The following is an 18,242-nucleotide window of genomic DNA, read 5'->3' on the forward strand; positions in this document are numbered from 1 at the left end:
TGGTTTCCTTCTCTGATCAGATAAGGAGCAGATATTTCCTGTAAATCCTCCCCAGTGTTCCAGTCCTCCCATTAGAGCATTAAGTCAGACACATGACACCCAATTTCACAGTCACTCCTGAGGAAAAAAGCACATTCTATTTTTTTTTTAATGGGCTTCCCAGGACTTACTTTGTTTCTTCCCGATGAATATGAATCCCAGCGAGTTCATCTGAATTCTGACCTTCAGATACCCAAAGGTCTGGGGGTTCTGAAGCAAGAATAGTCTTTAAAATTATGTATTCCTCACCTGAATGCTGTCTTCTGTTCCCCTGGAATCCCCGTGGAGTGCAGGGATAAAACTGCTTTCAGTGCTCCCAAATTCATCCGTGTGTTCATTACAAACCACTTGCACCTCGTGGAAATATTATTTGTGTGGACATGACCTGTGCCAACCTCTTCCTCTCCAAATGCTTTGTCTGGATTGTGTGCTGCCTGCAGGATCATCTCTTCTCCTCATCTCCTTTTCTTCTGATTGCCAAGTAACGCCAGGCAGGTCCCAAAACTTCTCCTCATGTGCTGTTCCAGGCCTTCCCAAGCAACCTGGCTGAACAAATATCCCTTGAAGAACCGCAGAATGCATTCAGATTCTTTTTATTTTGATTTATGTTCTATCTTCCTACCTGTGCATCTCCCAGAGTAATTGCCAGTTTTCACCTCCTACAGAGAGATATAATAGAGCTGAAGAATGAGGAAAATGTGCTCTGTTTCTCTCTCTCTCTCCCTTTTGTAAGGGAGCCTTTACATTCTCACGCTCATAATTTGCAAACTGAAAATCAGCGCCTCGTTCCCAGCTGGCCTTGCTGGAAGGAGCTGTTTGGATGCTCCCTGTGTCCCCTGTCCTTGTGCCATGCCAGCACAGGGACACGTGCAGCTCACTCCCCTGTGTGACATCAGGGTGTCCCAAATGAGCAGGGAGCTGGGAGCAGTGTGCTCTCTGTCCCAGAGTTGGTGTCCCCCATCCCAAAGCTGGTGTCCCCTATCCCAGAACTCATGTCCCCTGTCCCAGAGCTGTCCCAGAACTCGTGTCCCCTGTTCTAAAACTGGTGCCCCCTGTCCCAGAACTCCTGTCCCCTATCCCAGAACTCCTGTCCCCTGTCCCAGAGCTCCTGTCCCCTGTCCCAGAGCTGTCCCAGAGCTCCTGTCCTCTGTCCCAGAGCTCCTGTCCCCTGTCCCAGAGCTGGTGTCCCCTGTCCCAGAGCTGGTGTCCCCTGTCCCAGAGCTCCTGTCCCCTATCCCAGAACTCCTGTCCCCTGTCCCAGAGCTCCTGTCCCCTGTCCCAGAGCTCCTGTCCCCTATCCCAGAGCTCCTGTCCCCTTGTCCCAGAGCTCCTGTCCCCTATCCCAGAACTCCTGTCCCCTATCCCAGAACTCCTGTCCCCTATCCCAGAGCTCCTGCCCCCTCTCCCAGAACTTGTGTCCCCCATCCCAGAACTCCTGTCCCCTGTCCCAGAACTCGTGTCCCCTGTCCCAGAGCTCCTGTCCCAGAGGGTGTTGCCATGCTGTGCCAGCAGCCCTGGTCACTGCCAGCCCTCAGCTGTCCCGACCACCGTGCCATGTCCCCGGGACGGGTGGCAGGGTCCCCTGTGTCACGGGCAGGGGGTGCAGGGTGGAACACCTCAGTGTGCTGGGGAAGGGCTCTGTGGGATCTGAGAGGCTCCTGGGCGCTGCTGTGGCCGCTCTGAGGGACCTTTGCTTGATCCCAGCAATCACAATGTCACCGGGTGCAGCGGGAGCGTTCCATCAATTAGTGCAGTCATGCTGCTAACGAGCCATGGCTAATCACACGTGCTTAACCCCCAGGTGACACAGCCCTTCGAGCTGCGTGACCTGCAGGTCCCAGACGCGATCCTGTTGTATTTTGTAAGCAAGAAATGTAATATTAATGGAGATTTCCAGTTGAGTGGCTCTGTCTTCTGCACTCGGGTTCCTGCCTGGATTTAACAGACTGCACAAGGACAGCACAGGGTCTGCAATGTCTGGGTTGGAGGGGACCTCAAAGCCACTCCAGTGCCACCCCTGCCATGGGCAGGGACACCTCCCAGTGTCCCAGGGTGCTCCAAGCCTTGGCCTTCATCTTCCAGGTGATCACTCTGATGCCTCATGTTTAGCTTTTCTATGTTTCACATTCTGTGCTGCTTTAGTGTGTGGGTCTGGGTTCATATTATGGGATGGTGAGCTCTGTGCACAGAGCAGGGAGACAAAACAATTCCTGCTCCAGCTGGGCTCCAAGGACAAATGAGCCCAATCTCAGCCCAGGAGCACAAACCCCGTGGGCTGGAGAGAGAAAAACAAGCAGGGTGGGAGTGCCTGGGCTAAAGCTGGGCTGGGACAATGAACTGCAAGGTGCAAATGGAGCAGAGCTGATCCCAGGGAGAGACCCTGTGCCCGGCCGTGCATTTTGGGGCCATTTTGGGTCATCTTGGGTGCAGCCCTGGCTGGGCTCTGGTGCTGCCCAAGGTGCCTCCATGGAGGAGATCCTTGGAATCAATCCCTGCTTTATTCTGGGACTCTGCCCAGCCTCTGCTCCAGAGCAGCCTGCTCTTCAAGGAAATAAAACCTTTTCTTGTGATCCTTCCCTCATGGAGCAGAACTGAAGCTCCAGGTGAGCTGATGTGCTGCTCACTGGGGGGTTCCTCAGCTCCCTCTTTCCCTGTGGGGATGAAGGTGGGCTGGGGACTCACTGTGGGTCTGTGACCCCTCTCTCTCTGCTGGGTTAGGTCAGGGTTAGTTTAGACTTTGAATTTAATCTCAGTTCAGTTCTCTGCAGCATCAAGACCCAGCCTGACCTGTGCACCTTTGATGACCCAGCTCAGGAGATTCTGTGAAGATCCCCCAGGCTTTGGCTGGGAGGAGTGTGGTGGTAAAGCACAGGGAATACACAGGGAAAAACACACAAACGGCACAAAAATGACATAAATACACAGGGAGAAACATTCACATGCCAGGAAAGATTTTTAAAGCTATTGGAGCATTTGGTTTGGATTTATAAATTACCGAGGGAAAAAAAAAGAGTAATATGGTTTTAAGTTTGAAATAACAACTTTTCTCCTGCCAAAATGGCATGTTGTGTGAGCCCACGATAATCCTGCATCATTGTGGCTCCCAGCAGGAAAAAAATACTTATAAAATTACCATCCTGCTTGAAATTCACTCTCTGAACACCCTGAAAATCCTCCAGATCTCATGTAGGGATGCATTCAGTGCTGCATGAGAGAGATTCCTCAAGGTTGTCCAGTCTTTGAGCACTTTCCACTGGATCGATTCCTGTTTCACATCTGTGAAGCTTTCCTGTGTCATTGTGGGGTGTTAAAACCTCAGAAACAATTAAGACCTCAGTTTCTAATAACCCTTCTGGCACCATTTATACCTTTATTGAGGAAATAATAAAAAATTAGCCATTTAGGCTACCAAATGGGCCTCCTTTTGCACGGTACAGTTGTAGTTTTAATCAGTACATGTCTTTACAACCCTAGGAGGAATTCATTATTTCTGTAGCCACAGCATGGTGTCCTTTCTCCTTCCACTTACACTACATTTCTTGCCATTTACAGGATAAAGTTTGAAAAGTTTAATTATAGAATGAAAAAAAAAAAAGGGGTCATAAAGCAGAAAGAAAAAAAAAAACCCTCAAGTCTTGCAGATTTATATTATAAATGCTTGAGGCTGGCCACGAGATTCTGAGGGATTATATGAAAGGACAGGTTGCTTCTCTCTTCCTGCATTTTACTGCCACGTAACTGCCTAATTTGGCATTAATTAAGTGTTAATTAATCTGCAGGAGTTTTGGCTTTTAGGTTCAGGTGCATTTAAGCCGAAAAAGAGTAATTTATACATATATTAAATAAAAAAAAAAAAAACTGAAGGGATTTTGGCAAATCCTATGCTTTTTCTATTTCCCGTTCTTTTTCTCTAATTTCCCTTGAAAATAATCAGTGGTGACAGCAGGGCTAAAACCAAGTGCTAAAACCAAGCCTTGAGTCAGGATTAGTGACCACAAAGCCAGGCCTAGGAACTGCTCCACGTCATCATCCCAAATCAGCCCCGGAATGAGTAACAAAACCCATCCTCAATGCGAGAAGAAATAAACATCATTACAAGGTCAGCGCTGCTAAATCGCTGTCCTCTCTATATTATCAGAAAGGAATGAGAAACACCTTCAGCCTCCAAGAGGAGTCAATAGAAAATCAGGGAGCAGCCACTGCAGACATCCTTTTATTCCAGGGCAGCCAGGGATGAGCTCGGGGATAACACAAACCCCCCCAGGCACGCACAACCTCAAAGGAAAGGACAAACACGTCCCAGCCATCAGCCAAGCCACCCACTGCTGGTGTGGTATGAGGAGATGGCAGATTTGCCTTCTGCCTGTTGGCAAAATAATGAAATAAATCCCGGGATTTGGGAGGTGTAAAATTGCCAACAATTTCTGTGTACAGCCGAGTTCCTGCAGGGCACCAGTGCCGGTAAATGGGGCGGCGGACGGAGCGCCAAGGAGAGGGAACCAGGGAGGCCAGGGGACAGAAGGGTGTGGAAATTCCCCTCTCCAGAGCTAATCACAACTCCGTGTCCTATTGCCAGCAGCAGGGAGAGCTGCTGGGATGGGAATTATGGGATAATTTTGTTGGGAATCACAGCAAAGTGGTGCTGACTCAGAGCACTGTCACCTCCTGCCCGCCTCTGTCACCTGTTGTAAATTCAGGCGACCCCGACGAGGGGAGAGAATGATGCATCTGACTCCATGCTCTCAGAAGGCTAATTTATTACTTTATGATACTATTTTATATTAAAAATTACTATACTATATTCAAGAATATAGAAAAGGCACTGAATGCTAAAAAGATAACAATGGAAACTCGTGACTCTTTCCAGAGTCCCGACACGGCTTGGCCCTGATTTCAAAACAAGAGGACACAGTCTCCAGCTACATCAGGGAAGGTATTGGTTGGATATTAGGAAAAAATTTGTTGCTGAAAGAATAAAAAAGCACTGGAATGCTCTTCCCAGGGAGGTGGTGGAATCACCATCTCTGGATGGGTTTAAAAGAAGACTGGACGAGGCACTTGGTGCTATGGTCTGGTTGAGGTGTTAGGGCTGGGTTGGACTCGATGCTCTCAGAGGTCTCTTCCAACCTCATCATTCTGTGATTCTGGGACTGGCCAAAGAGTGAGAACAACTCCCAGCAGAGTCCAATGGAACAATCACCTGTGGGTGAACAATCTCCACAAACACATTCCACACCAGCACAACACAGGAGAATCAAATGAGATAAGAATTGTTTTCCTTTTCTCTGAGGCCTCTCAGCTTCCCAGGAGAAAAACCCTGGGTGAAGAAATCAGGTTCAGGGCACGTGAATGCCAAGTGCCACCTGTAACACATTGTTTTACCCATTGATGGAGGGAAACTCAGGCATTAACTCTCGGCCAATAGAGCAGTCCAAGTGTAATCGCTCTAATTTGCAATTGCAAAGTTCCCGTTATCAATTAATTTACGTGGTACAAAGAACGATCTGATTATCTTTGTGGCTCTGTATTTACTGTGGTTTGATTGAGTAATTAGCACGTAATTGCAGAGGGTTATTTATAGCCAAGAAAGGGGTACATTTATGTGCAGTTAAAATAATTGCAGTCTTTTGAGAGCGAATCTTTTGACTTCTCCTCCCTTTGGATGCGTTTAACAAACACATTTTGTCTGGCCAGAATTGTTGTTTGAGCAAAGCTGGGGCTGCTTGGGCTGGGTTTGCTTAACTTTCCTTTTCCATTTTAAAACATTTCCTCTGCCTCACAGCCCTACCCTTCTTTAAAAAGGGGATTTGTCACAGGGCTGGGTGTGTGGAGGATGAATCCCAGCGAGCCGGTGACCTCCGTGCCTCTCATGGATGAGCGCTCTGTGTAGCACAAAGTGTGAGTAATTCCCCATTGGAGTAATTCCTGCTCAGAGTGCTTTATGGATGCCATCAAGGGCAATGGGGGCTTTCATGTCCAGTGCCAGTGATGATGTTTTTATTCCCCTTGCTGCCATCCTCAGCCCTCCTTCACCCTCAGGCTCCACCTCACAGGCACAGCCTCTTGTCCTGGTGAAGAAATTCGGTGTTTTCTGGGCTAGCATTGCAGAGGAGCTCTGGTTTCCAGCTGAGGGTTCTGTCCTTGCTGGAGAGGGCTGGATGGAGATGATGCCTCAGGATTTCAGCTTTTCTATTTCCCATCCATTTGTAACCCTGCAGTTTTTTAGTGTGTAACTCCAAACTCCACACTCAGTGGGAGCTGCTGCTTCCCCATTTGGGGCAGACACAACAATTCCTCTCCAGGCCTGGCAGCCAAGGACCCCTCACTGCCTCAGAGCCCAGAGATGGGAACAAAAGTGAGTGGGGGGAGCAAACCTGGGGTCAGTGACTTCATTAGCTGGAGCTGGAATTGGCAGATGAACCCCCAAAATGCAAATGGACCAAACTTATCAAAGTGTGCAAACCCTGACCCATCATCCATCTTTGGGTGCAGCCCCTGGGGCTGCCCTAAATGTACCTGCAGGCCTTCAATAAATAGAACAGCTTTTTATTGCCTTAATTCTGCCTGGCCTCTGGTTTAGGTAGCCTCAGAAAAAGGCATCAGAGAAGGGAGATGCCCCACACTCTTGCTCAAGGCCACTTCATTGGCAGTTGGGGCTCTCTGATGTGAAGATCTGGGAGGATGTTTGGGATTCTGAGTAGCACCAAGGAGCTCTCCTGGGACGGTCCCTGTCTCCTGTTGGGCTGGGGTCTGGCTTAGGAGGGGCTTTGCTTTGCTTCAGCTGAGACCCCGAGTTTAAGAGGATTTCCTCTCTGATCTAAGAGGAGATTTTCACTGCCCATTGCTGCCTGGTGAGCCCCCAGGCACGGCACTGCCAGGTTTGTGCAGGAACTGATGCCATGGGATCCTCTCCTTGGAGCTGAGGGAGCAGCCCTGGCAGCTCTCCTGTCCCACCCGAGCCACCAGGGGGGATCAAAGCCACATTCCCACTCATTTTCTCCCTGGTGGAGCATTTCCCTGTGCCAGCATTCCCAGCCAGGTGCTGTGGGGTGTTGATGGTGCAGCTGGGCAGGGCTGGGGGGGCTGACACCCACCTGGGGCAGGGGAGGAGCTGCAGGAGCTCCTTATAGGAGGGGCTGGTGGGAAGCCCCAAACTCTGCTGGGCTGAGCCCTGGGTGGAGCAGAAGGAGTTCCCAGGACCTGTCCCAGCCTTGGTGAGTCAGGGGGAGCTCTCAGGAGGTGCTGGGGGGCTTTAGGGAGTTGAGGGAGGTGGTGGAGGGAGAACTTTGCTTGAAGAGAGCATCTTTCTGAGGCTTAGGGCTGGGTGATTGTTCAGAGGGTCGGGATCTGTGTTTATCTGTGCCTCTGGTGAGCTCTGTTCCACTGAACTTTATTTTCCCTACCCTGGTACCTCCTGTGCTTTACCTCCCTTGGTAAAACTGATGTTGTTATGTAGAAAAGACTTTGGTTTCTTAAAGTGAGGCTCCTGTGGAACATCTCTGCTGTTAGCCCCAGAAAGGTGTCTCATATCTGCTGGCTTTCACGTGGTTGGAAATAAAAAGCATTATTTTGTATTGAGAACCATCTTGGAGCTGGGTGTGGCTAAGTGGGAGCTGCTTTAGGATTTATTTGCAAACCATGAGCAGCCCATGGTGGTCAGCAGAGTTTTAAAGCTGGTCAGAACCTTGGAGGACATTGTAGTGCTCTCCTGCTCACTCTACAGAAGCACCATGAGGGGTTTGCCATGGCTGGGCTGCAGAAGCTGTACACAAGGAAGATTTACCCTGTGCTACGCAGTTTTAGTGGTTTTCACTGGAGTTTTTTCTTTGTGAGTTGTTCCTCTATCTCCCTTCTGTGGCATTTACTGGTTAATTTCTTCCATTCTACTCCATATATTTATGTATTTATATTTATTTGCATTTTATTGAGCCTATGAAAAGAACACTGAGAAGAAAAAGGAGCAGTTTATCTTTCTTAAGTAGCAACTTTTAGACACTGGGGCTCTTTCCCTGTGGCTCAATCCATTCTCAGAGCTCTGGGGATGATGAGCCAGGAGCTTTTCCCAAAAGAATTCCCTCACCCTCCTCCTTGGAGATGGCCCAGCCTAAATCATGAGCTGCTCTGCCCTTGGGGATTGAGCAGCACCCTTAACTTGGTGCAGGAGTGATCCAGTGGGGGCTACCAGTGCTTCCCACAGGTGTGTAAACACTCTGTGGGGCAAAATTCGGGGTTTGCTCATCAGAACAGGCACAAAGTGGTCACAACCTGAGGTTGGTGGCTCTGGCTCCAAGCAGAGCCCAGGTGTGGCTGCATCCCTGGGCAGCCTCACCCCAGGCTGAGCTCCCTGGCTCTTGGGGACTTTGTGACCTGGAGAGGAACCTCAAGTCAAACAGCTGCCTGCTAAATAATTCTGCACATTGACAGAATGGTGGGGGTGCTGAGTTTAACCCTTTCAGGGCTTCTGCTGCACTTGGCTGCAGCTGGGCCCTGGCAGGAGCCCTGCTGTTCCAGGCACCTCTGAGCAGGAGCTTCAGGTAGAACTGAGAGAGATAAAACAGATTTGACACCGATGGGAATTTTAAATTAAATGCATTTTTTTAGTAGAACTGGCTAAAAGACCCCAAAACCCTAGGGGGAAAAAAGGGTTTGCTTGCCAAATCCTCTGACTTTCTAGCTTTGAAAAGGAAAAACCAAAACCAACTTCTCAGGAAAAGCAAAAACACTTGTAAAAATAAAAACTTTTATCACTCTTATTCTCCTGAAGACATTTGTAGAAATATATTGAGCTGCCCTGTTTGTTTTTTTGTTTTTTCTCTTGAACACTTTTTAGCCAGCTTGGTTACAGTCATAGAGACTTCAGACCTAAAGCCAGTCTAATTTATTTAGATGTAACAAAACTGTTTGAGGACTTTCTGCTCTACCTCTAAGTTTGAAGTAACCCCAGGCTTTAGTTAAATGTGTTATTTAAAAGATAAAAGGCACAAAAGGGAAAAAAAATCCTTCAATTTTTGAAAGTTTCCAGTGTCTGAGTGTTTGTCTTGATGGAGCTGAATGTCTCAGCTTGTTTCATGTGGGATATTTATAAAGATGCACACAATATATTTATACTTGTGAAATATAAAAAATAGATTTATACCATCTCACTGAGCAGTGATTGCTTTATGAAACAGCTAATTTGCTTTAAGGCAATCTTGGATGAGGCTAGACTTTCTGTAGCCCCCTTGAACAGCAAAATTCCTATTTCTTACTGAGAAATCAATTGCAACTTTGTGCTAAAACAGAAGCAGTTTGAAGTTTGGTTGTTTTAATTTGGATTTTTATTTTTTTTTAATTGGTTTCCTTTATTTTGAGATCCCTGATGTTTTGCCAGCCCTGTAGGGGGATTTCTGCAGCCAGCTGGGATCCCCTGGATATCAGTGGGATCAGGATGGGGCTCTGGGACCCCTGGCCCATGGCAGGGCTTGCAGTGAGCTGATCCTGGAGGTCCCAGCCCAGCCCTTTTTGTGCTCCTGGAGGAGCTGCTGCCCACACAATGAGCTTGCCTGAGTCTCTTATCCCCATTTCTGGATCTCAGTTGCCAAGTTCCCATTCTGACCTTCCTGAGCAGGATTTTGGCTGCTCTTGAGGGGTTTTTTGTGATCCTCAAACAAGCCTGTGTGTGGTTCCCAGCCCTGCTCCTTCCCTGTGATCTCGGGGAAGCTGCAGAGAGCATCACCCCAGCAAAAGGAAGCTGCTGAGAGCCTTGGCAGAGTCTGGCACCCTTACTGAGTTCTGCCTGCTGGAATTGTGCAGTTCCAGCACTGGGCACCAAAGGATCAAGGCAGGAGTGCCAGGCACTGGGAGCAGAAACGAGCTGGGCAGCTAAACCCCAAAAACCCTGGGCTTCTAAAGTGGCTTTAAATGGTGTGGTGCTAAAACACTCTGAGAACTTGGAGTTGTGGAGATCCTGAGGGGGGAGGGACCACGAGGATCCTCAAGTCCAACTCCTGGAGAACCCCAGCAATGTCCCAGGCTGATCCCTCTGCAGCAGCTTTAGCCCCAGGGGAGCTGCAAACACACCTGGGCCCCTTCAGAACCCAAATTTCCTCTGTCCCCCTGGCCAAACCCAAGGGGAAATTGTTGACCTGGTCTCTCTGCAGCTGTGGAACACAATGAAAGGAAAAAAATGAGTAATTTATACATATATTAAACAAAAAAAGAGGAAGGTATTTGGGCCAACCCTTTGCTTATTATATTCCCCTTTCTTTTTCTGTAATTTTCCCTGAAAATAATCCTGCCTGTTCATGATGCTGCTGCAGTAATTGAACTCCTGGAGGGAGAGGAGGCAGGAAAAATCTCCCCATACAAATGACTGCTGGAGACCTGGTGTGTTTTGGCAGATGTCAGGGCTGGGAGCTGAGCTGGGTCTGGGAAGGGCTCAGCACCACTGGGGTCAGGCTGGTGCCTCTCAGTGTGGACAGATTACATCCCAACCCAGAATTTTCTTAATTTTTATCCTTTCCCCACTCATAACCTACTGACTCTGAGGGAATAAATAGAGAAAATAGTCCCTGGTTCTATTGCAGGAGTGGGAATTGAAGGGAGGGAACTTCCAGCAGGTATTTCAGTGTTTCTCTGGAAATTCAGGAGGACAGTGTGAGCTAAATTAGGAAAAAAATCTGAAGGGAGCAATTGAAGCCTCTCTGATTTTACAGTTTAGGATATTTAATGCTCTAAATATTAACTGCTAATTAATATTGACTGTATGTTGGTTGTGGGTGATAAATACACGTGGCCTTCACCAAAATCTCCTGGCTTTAGTCAGTGTTTTGAAAGTATTTTAGACTCATTGTTCAGGGTTTGTCTGTTTTTTTTGTAAAATTGTGTGATTTGTGCATGAAATAGATGGTGCTAAATGAAATAAATTTATTTTTTTGGCCTTGATGTGCTACTTACACTTGTCAGACATGGGGACAATCCCATTTTCCACCTTTTATGGTTTATTTCAGATGGGCTGGTGGAAAGAACAGAGGAAAAAAAAAAATCTTCTGGGTTTATTCCTCCTTGTAGGGCTTGAACTCCCCTTTAGCTGCTGTCTGCTGCCCCTAAATAATGAGATTTTTGGATGCATCAATGCCTTCATTTAGAAACCATAATTCAGAAGGAACTTACCTTAGAAAAGGTTGTGTTTTATTGCCAGCTGTTCAATATTTTGGGGTGTTTTATGAATCCCCTGGAAGAAATATTTGGCTGAGACACAATTTCCTAGCATGGATTGCTGATTAGTGATGGAATTGCTGTACCCAAGAAATCCTGGATGCTTTTGCAGGAGAGGGAGGTTTATTGTGCCCCACTCACAATTGACATTCCCCTGCTCTGGGGAAGGTTTTTGGGAGGCTTTTGCTGATGCCATGTCAATTTTATTACACTTACTTGCTTTCCTTTGTGCTCACTGCTCAAGCAGCTGAATAAGGGGAAAATATTGATATTTCTGGTGGCTCATGTATGATTTTCCTGCTCTCAAAATCCTGGATTTTATCACTTTTTCCAGCTGGCTCTTGATGCCAAAGTGGCTTTTTTCCAGGTTTCCTTAGTGGCATCCAGGACTTGCTAAATAATTGTCTTAAAAATGGATAATGCAACAGTTCTGTTTGGTGGCAATTCAGAATTTTTTAAAAATTAGAGCTTTTCTCTAGTTAGAGTAGAGGTTTTCTTGGCTCTCCACTGCCTCTCCTGTGACATTTCCTCTCCTGGCTCTGTCCAGGGCTCTTGGAGAGGCCCCAAGGGCAGGAGCAGAGTCCATGTGGCTCTGCTGGTTTCCAGGGCATGGATAAATAGGAATAGGACAGTGGAAGTTCAGCTCCACCCCTCTGTTCCCTGAGATGATGGGTTAAAAAATAAAATAAACTTAAATAAAGGAAAATGCTGCTTGTGTTGAGGCACTGTTGGGGTGAGCAGGCTCAGCTGGCCCTGTGCCTTCCCCCCAAACACCCCCAGGTTATTCTGAGAAAATCTTTGGGTCTTTTTCCCCAGCATTTCAAGCTTTGATTTTCATTTTTTTGGTGTTTTCATTGTTTGACCTCTGCTCAGTGCTGAGAACCTGCAAATCTTTGGGACTTTCTCCCCAGCATTTCAAGCTTTGATTTTTGTTTTTTGGTGTTTTCACTGTCACACCTCTGCTCATCCAGCTTTGATCCATGCTGGTGGAACAGAGCCACATAAACTTCCATCTCTCACTCATCCTGTTGCTTTTTCCACATGAAAGAACGGGGCTGAGCACCTGGAAGTGTCATTTTTGTGGCTGATGTGGCCACATGAAACTCCAAACCCCTCTGCACTGCCTGACCTACTTGTGCAGCTTCTCAGCAATTCTTCAGAGGAAGCAGCTTGGAAGGAGTAGACCTTGTTTTTCTGGAGAGCACGGTGCTGAGGGAGGATGTGGGCGATCTGAAATGTCTTGGGGTTTGCAAGGACAAGGAACAAATTAAGAAGGAGCAAAACAAACAATTTGATGGTGATGGAGCTGTCTCTCCAGCGAGGAGAGGCTGTGGGCGTGCATCCATTTCATCTCCCTGCACAAGATGATTCCTCACCACAGAAGGTCACAAAACCCTCACTGCTGAGTGCTGGGAGAGGATTCTGCTCCGAGCTGGAAATGTTGGCTTAGCAGTAAATATTTAAGGCCTTTGTTTGCAGCAATCAGGGGGCTTAGCTGGGCAAACAAGCCCTGAATTGTCACCTCAGGTGAAAAAAAACCAATGGTCCAGCCTGGGAGATGAACTCTCAGGGCTGCTGATTCTGATCTGTTGTGTAGGCATTCATTACCCAGTGCCTGATTTGGGTTTTTATCAGTGACCTTTGCTGAGAGAGGTTTCTGGTCACTCCCAATTCCTGCTCCTGGCACTGCAATCCCAGTAAGAAAACACTTAATGCAGTGGAGTGATGGGAATGGGGAACGAAGGGGAGCTGGTGGTGCCCTGCCTGCCCTGGCAGGTGTAGCTGGTTGAGCTGTGCTGAAGCTCTCATGCCAAGCCAAGATGTGACATTGGGCTCTCCTGCTCTGCAGCCAGGCTTTGGCCCAGTAGAAAGTGCAGAAATCCAGAAATTTTACAGGATCCCGTCAGTTTTCGTTGAGCTGTGGTGGGATTGTCTCAGAGCATGAGCTTGGAGAGCTCACACAGCCTCAGCTCCTGAGGACAGGGAGTGAAGTTGGGTCTTGTGCAGCTTTAGAGCTGCTCTGCTGACACCTCATTAAAATGAAATTACAAACCTGCAGTTCATGGTGATGGTGACTGAAATGGGGTTGTTTCCTTAAGAGGAGCTGGTAGCCCCCATCCCCTTCAGCTGCTTGGAGAATGAAATGGAGATGTTTCATGTGGGCAGGGAAAAGCCACAACCCAAACTGTGACAGTGCCAGAACTGTCCCTTTGTGTCACCAAAGCCTGGCAGGTTCAGCTGCAGTAACCTCTGGAAGTTGCTGGGCTCCATGCAAATGAGAGGAGGATCTCTTAATCAGCAGTTTGGGGAGACAGAGGCACCACTCAGACAAGGAAAACCAATTTAATTTGTGTCATTACTTTGCATTTCAAGCAGGGAGGTGATGAACACATCATCCCCTCCGAGTGCAGCTGCTGGAGTTCTGCTGGGCTTTTTCCTGATCTGTGGGCTCTCCACCTGAACCCCTGTGGGAAAACAGCTTTGGGAGAGCATCCTTCAAACAGGAGCTTCTGCTCTGTGCAGTCACTGAAAGTGTTTTTACAGACAGTAAAGGTTTTTTTGATGGAGCAGGAAAACCCATTTTAAGTAGTAGAGCCAATTTTAAGAGTTGTGCACCTTACAAGTTCAATTTAGGAATCAGCTGGTGAACCCCTTTGACCTGCATGGCTGCATATTGATAATAAATACAGGCACCACAATGGTTTGGAGAGATTATCAGAGAAATCTCAGTGTTCTGTTCATTTGTGAAGCAAATGACAGCCAACAAATGGAATTGTAAAGCCTGAAAATCCAATATAAATTTGTAATGCTCATCCCCACTTGATGAGACCAAATAAGAGTTTGAAATATAATTTTTTGCACTTTTTTTTAGTTAGAATAAATCACATGAGCTCTGTGTTCTGACAGCATTTTGCTTGGGAGTGAAAGCCCTCAGTCCCTGGGAGAGCTGTGCTGGGATTAGGCTGCTGGAGCTTTTCCTTCAGGAGATGGATGACACTTGCAGAATGATTTTGGCTGACTCACTAAACAGTGTTTAAATGCACAGGAAATGCTTCTGTACATGGGATTGATATTTCAGCTCCAGCAAGCTCTGTCTGCTCCTCTGAGCTCCCATAATCAATCCAGGGCTGAGCTGGGTGAGCAGGAGGGAGGCCAGGGAAGGGCTGGGGTGATGCTAATTCAGAGTTCACACCCTCTGCCTTTGTTTGGAGAAGCAGCACAGGCAGGATTAGGGCAGAGCTGGCTGGGCATGGATTTCATCCAGGGAATGTCCTCTTGGAGCAGGAGTAGGGATGGAACAGAGCAGCTTTCCTCCTGAGGGCTGCTGGAAATGAAGAGAAGCAAGAGTTTGGGTGCACTTGATTATTAATTAGCATTTCTTAATGAGCCCATAGCCCACAGGATTGTGGTTCTTGTGTTCCTTTAGCCTAACTGAGGAATATTGTGTGGAAGGTTTGGAAGTTCATGTTAGAAAACAGGAGCAGATCTTTACAGGGTACAGGGGGTTGAGATAAAGACAAATCTGCAGTCTGAGGGCCCCTGCAGTGTCTAGTTTGAGACTGGAGTGAAGCAGAGATGCCAAATCTCAGTTTTATTTAATCTTGGTTAAAAACAGAGCTTGGCAGATAGGACAAGTCCATGGTTTGGCAGGTGGTGCACAACAGTGCCAGAGGAGGCTGATTCCATAAACCTAAACCACAACAGAGCCAGGGACAGGAAAATAGATGAAAAATAATCAGCAAATGAGTTGTTGTGTGCTTGCAGTGAGCAAGGGAGGATTTGGGGGTGAGGAATCCCAGCCTGGTGCTCAGCAATGGGCCAGTCCTGAGCCAGCCTTGATTTCCTCCCCTGGGGAACCCCCCCCTCCCCTTCCTTCTCTGCAGCCTGGGCTCCAGGTGCTCTGAGGAAGGATGTTTAGGAATGGCTGGATCTGCAAATGATGCTGAAAACCTTCCAGGTGGGAAATGCCCCTCGGGTGTCTCTGGGAGTGCTGCTCTCAGCTCCCCTGTGTGAGTTTGTGTCAATAGAAACTCGGGGTAATGTATGGATTGCTGCTGGCAGCAGCTGGGAGATCAGCACTTCTCCAGGCTCTCATCAGTGCTCCCTCTTGCCAGCTCCCAAAGAACTGCCTCCACAAAAAAAAGTGGAATTTTTCTGTGCAAATACACAGTATTACTGTGAAATGAATCCTCTCTATTTTTATTTTTCTCTCCTTAAGTCGTTTTTTTTCCCCTCTTGAAGGATGTGCTGTTCCTTTACATGAAATGAGGCTTGCACAAAACTGAGTTTGTTCTTAGGTTTTTTTGGATGTTACAGCTTCAAGAACGACTGCAGTGGTGGCTGGGGAGCTGCACTAAAAGAGTGTTGTTGCCTTTTCCTTTGGAGACAACTTCCTCTCCATGTTCTGAAGGTTTTTTTCAAAGCCTTCTGTTGACAAGGGACGCAGAAAATACTGAACCTGCTAAATTCAGATTTGAGTGTGCTGTCTTCCATGGTGTCACCTGAGGGAGGGAGCACTGGGATGAAGGTGTGGGTTTGAATTCCTGGCCAAACCCTCCAGGCTAGGGGAGGTTTCTTTGTTATTTAGCAAAATTGCTTGGGCACTGCTGATGTTTAGGGGGAATATAATTGAAAAGCTGTAGATATTCTAGCCTGGAAGTTCAGGTTCAGTGCTGCTGGTGAGGATAATGTACAATTAATTTAATCACTATCTCCAACACAGAATTTTAAAGGTGGGAAAAGCCTTTTGAGAGGAGCCCAAACATCAACCCAGCACTGCTACCTGAGCACCAGATCTGCAGGTTTTATCAGGAATATCCCAAATCTGCAGGTTTTATCAGGAGTATCCGAAATCTGCAGGTTTTATCAGGTGTGTCTGCAATTCCTGCAGGATGAAATCCTGTGCTGGAAATAGAATATTCTGAATGTGCCTCCTCCCTGGTTTGAGTCAACATCTCTCTGCCAAGGCAGAGTGCTTCAAGAAATTGTCCATAGAAGAGTTCCTGTTGGAACCTGCAGTTTCTGAAGGGTTTGAGTGGTGGTGTGCTGCTGGCTCGAGCTGCTGAGCAGACAGAATCAGCATGGAGAGGTTTTTCAACCAGTCCCCTGCTCCTTGTAGCCCAAAAGGATGAGCTCTCCCAAGTGCTGGGTGGGCAGATGGGAGATGAGCTTTGTGCTCCACCCAAGGCGAGCAGCTCCAGCAGGAGAAAGCTGTCATGAGCTTTGTAGTAACTGCACTTGCCGGGGGTGTGGGGGAAGAGAAAAACCAAGATTTCATCCAGAGTCTCCCACGTCTGCTCCAAAAAAAAGCCACCCATGCTTGGTTCTGCACACAGGCACGCCGGGGATGGTGAAACAAGAGCCCAAAGCGTGGTGAGGTGCAGCTCTGGGGGCTGGTGTGCAGGTGTTCTGTGAGACACCTCTTGTGCCTTGGCTCTGGGCCCTGCATGCCCACGGGGTTCAGGGGTGTCTGGGAGCCTGCTGGGCTCCAAATCTCGCTGTACTGAGCAGGCCAGGCTTGGCCAAGCCAAAACTGCAGGGTTTTTTTGCTTTGTTTTCAGCAGCCAGGGCTTTGTAGCATCTAAAAATACGCAGCGACGTTGGTGGTGGAGCGTTGCTTAACTTGTGCAAGTTGTTCTCCCAAACTTTGCCTGAGTGAAGTGATAAGTTGAACAGTTACAGTAAACAGAGTAATATTTTGATTGGTACAAAACCTTTCGTTTCTTCTCCATGTCTAATTAGCAAAGCTCTGAATGTCAAATATTTCCCCGCTCTCCCCAGCGCTGTGCTCACTTCGGTGGGCTCCATCTGGCTCTGCCTGCCTCGAGCCTGTTCCTCATGGAAAAGCTTTCCCAGACCCAGGGCTGCTGCTGCATCCCACCTGTTCCCCTCCAGGTCTCCTGAACTGGGAGGGAGCTCTTCCCTCCAGCAAATCCAGCCTTGGGGCTCTAGCTGGCCACAGTGACCCCAGATGTGTCTCAAAGTCTCTTTTCCCAGCCTGGCACTGAAGAAGGAGTCAGAGCTCTTCATTTCTCGGTCTCAAGGTTGTTTATTGTTCCTTATCTATAAAATTCTTTCTCCTGTCCAGCCGAGGTTGCTCAGCAGGACAGTCCAGGGCACTCTGCCTGCCCCCAGGGTGGTGTTATCTTTTTATACTAAAAACTACTGTACAATATTTACATTAACTTCCCAATACCTGTCACCTGTGTTAGAGAGCTTCCACTCTAAACCAATCCAAAAGTGCCACCATCACCCAGAAGATGGAGGCCAAGAAGAAGAAGGAGAAAGGCTGGGCACACCCAGATTCCTCCATCTTGCCCCCTGAACACCCATTCTAAAAACCCCAAAAATCTATTTTTTTCGCCCCATGACAAAGTAACTATTATTCTACTTTTACTTTTGTGGCTTGCAGATCTTCATCTAAGGTTGGGAACTTGTTCTATGGGTCACAATCAAAACCACAGGCATCTTGGGCTCTGTGCCAGGGTCTCTGAGCCCCCTGGCAGGGGTCCTGGCAGTCCAGGACAGCCAGAGGGATGTCCTGAACTCCAGCAATCCAGGTGGAAAATTGAGCTGTGCCAGCTGCTGGTCCAGGAGTGGAGCTCTCAGGCTGGGAGATGTCAGGCCACGTCCTTGCAGAAAGCTGCTGCTGGGTGGGAGTGGTGCACCCATGGTAAATGAAGGCAAAATATCCCTTTGGGCTCCCAGGGCTGCAATGCCCCAGTACAGAATGGGGTGGAGCAGCTTTTTAGATCCATGGAATCCCAGAAAGGTTTGGGTTGGAAGGGATTTTAAAGCCCATCCAGTACCACCCTGCCATGGCAGGGACACCATGGGCTTCAAGCTCCAGTGTCCAACCTGGCCTGGGACATTCCAGGGATCCACAGCTTCTCTGGGAATTCCATCCCAGCCCCTCCCCACCCTCCCAGGGAGGAATTTCTTCTCAGTATCTAATTCTCAGGGACTTCAGGAGCGACCCCATTACAGGAGCAGGGCTGTCCTCTGCT

The 18,242-nt window shown here is 48.0% G+C and overlaps 1 protein-coding gene across 1 annotated transcript in view; it reads left to right on the plus strand.

Moving 5' to 3' along the window:
• The window catches only part of LOC132332460 (contactin-4), a 278,899-nt gene that overhangs the window by 19,539 nt on the left and 241,118 nt on the right, over positions 1–18,242 (plus strand). The gene's annotated exons all lie outside the window — the stretch shown is intronic.

This window comes from Haemorhous mexicanus, chromosome 11 (assembly GCF_027477595.1).
Source record: "Haemorhous mexicanus isolate bHaeMex1 chromosome 11, bHaeMex1.pri, whole genome shotgun sequence".
NCBI lineage: Eukaryota > Metazoa > Chordata > Aves > Passeriformes > Fringillidae > Haemorhous > Haemorhous mexicanus.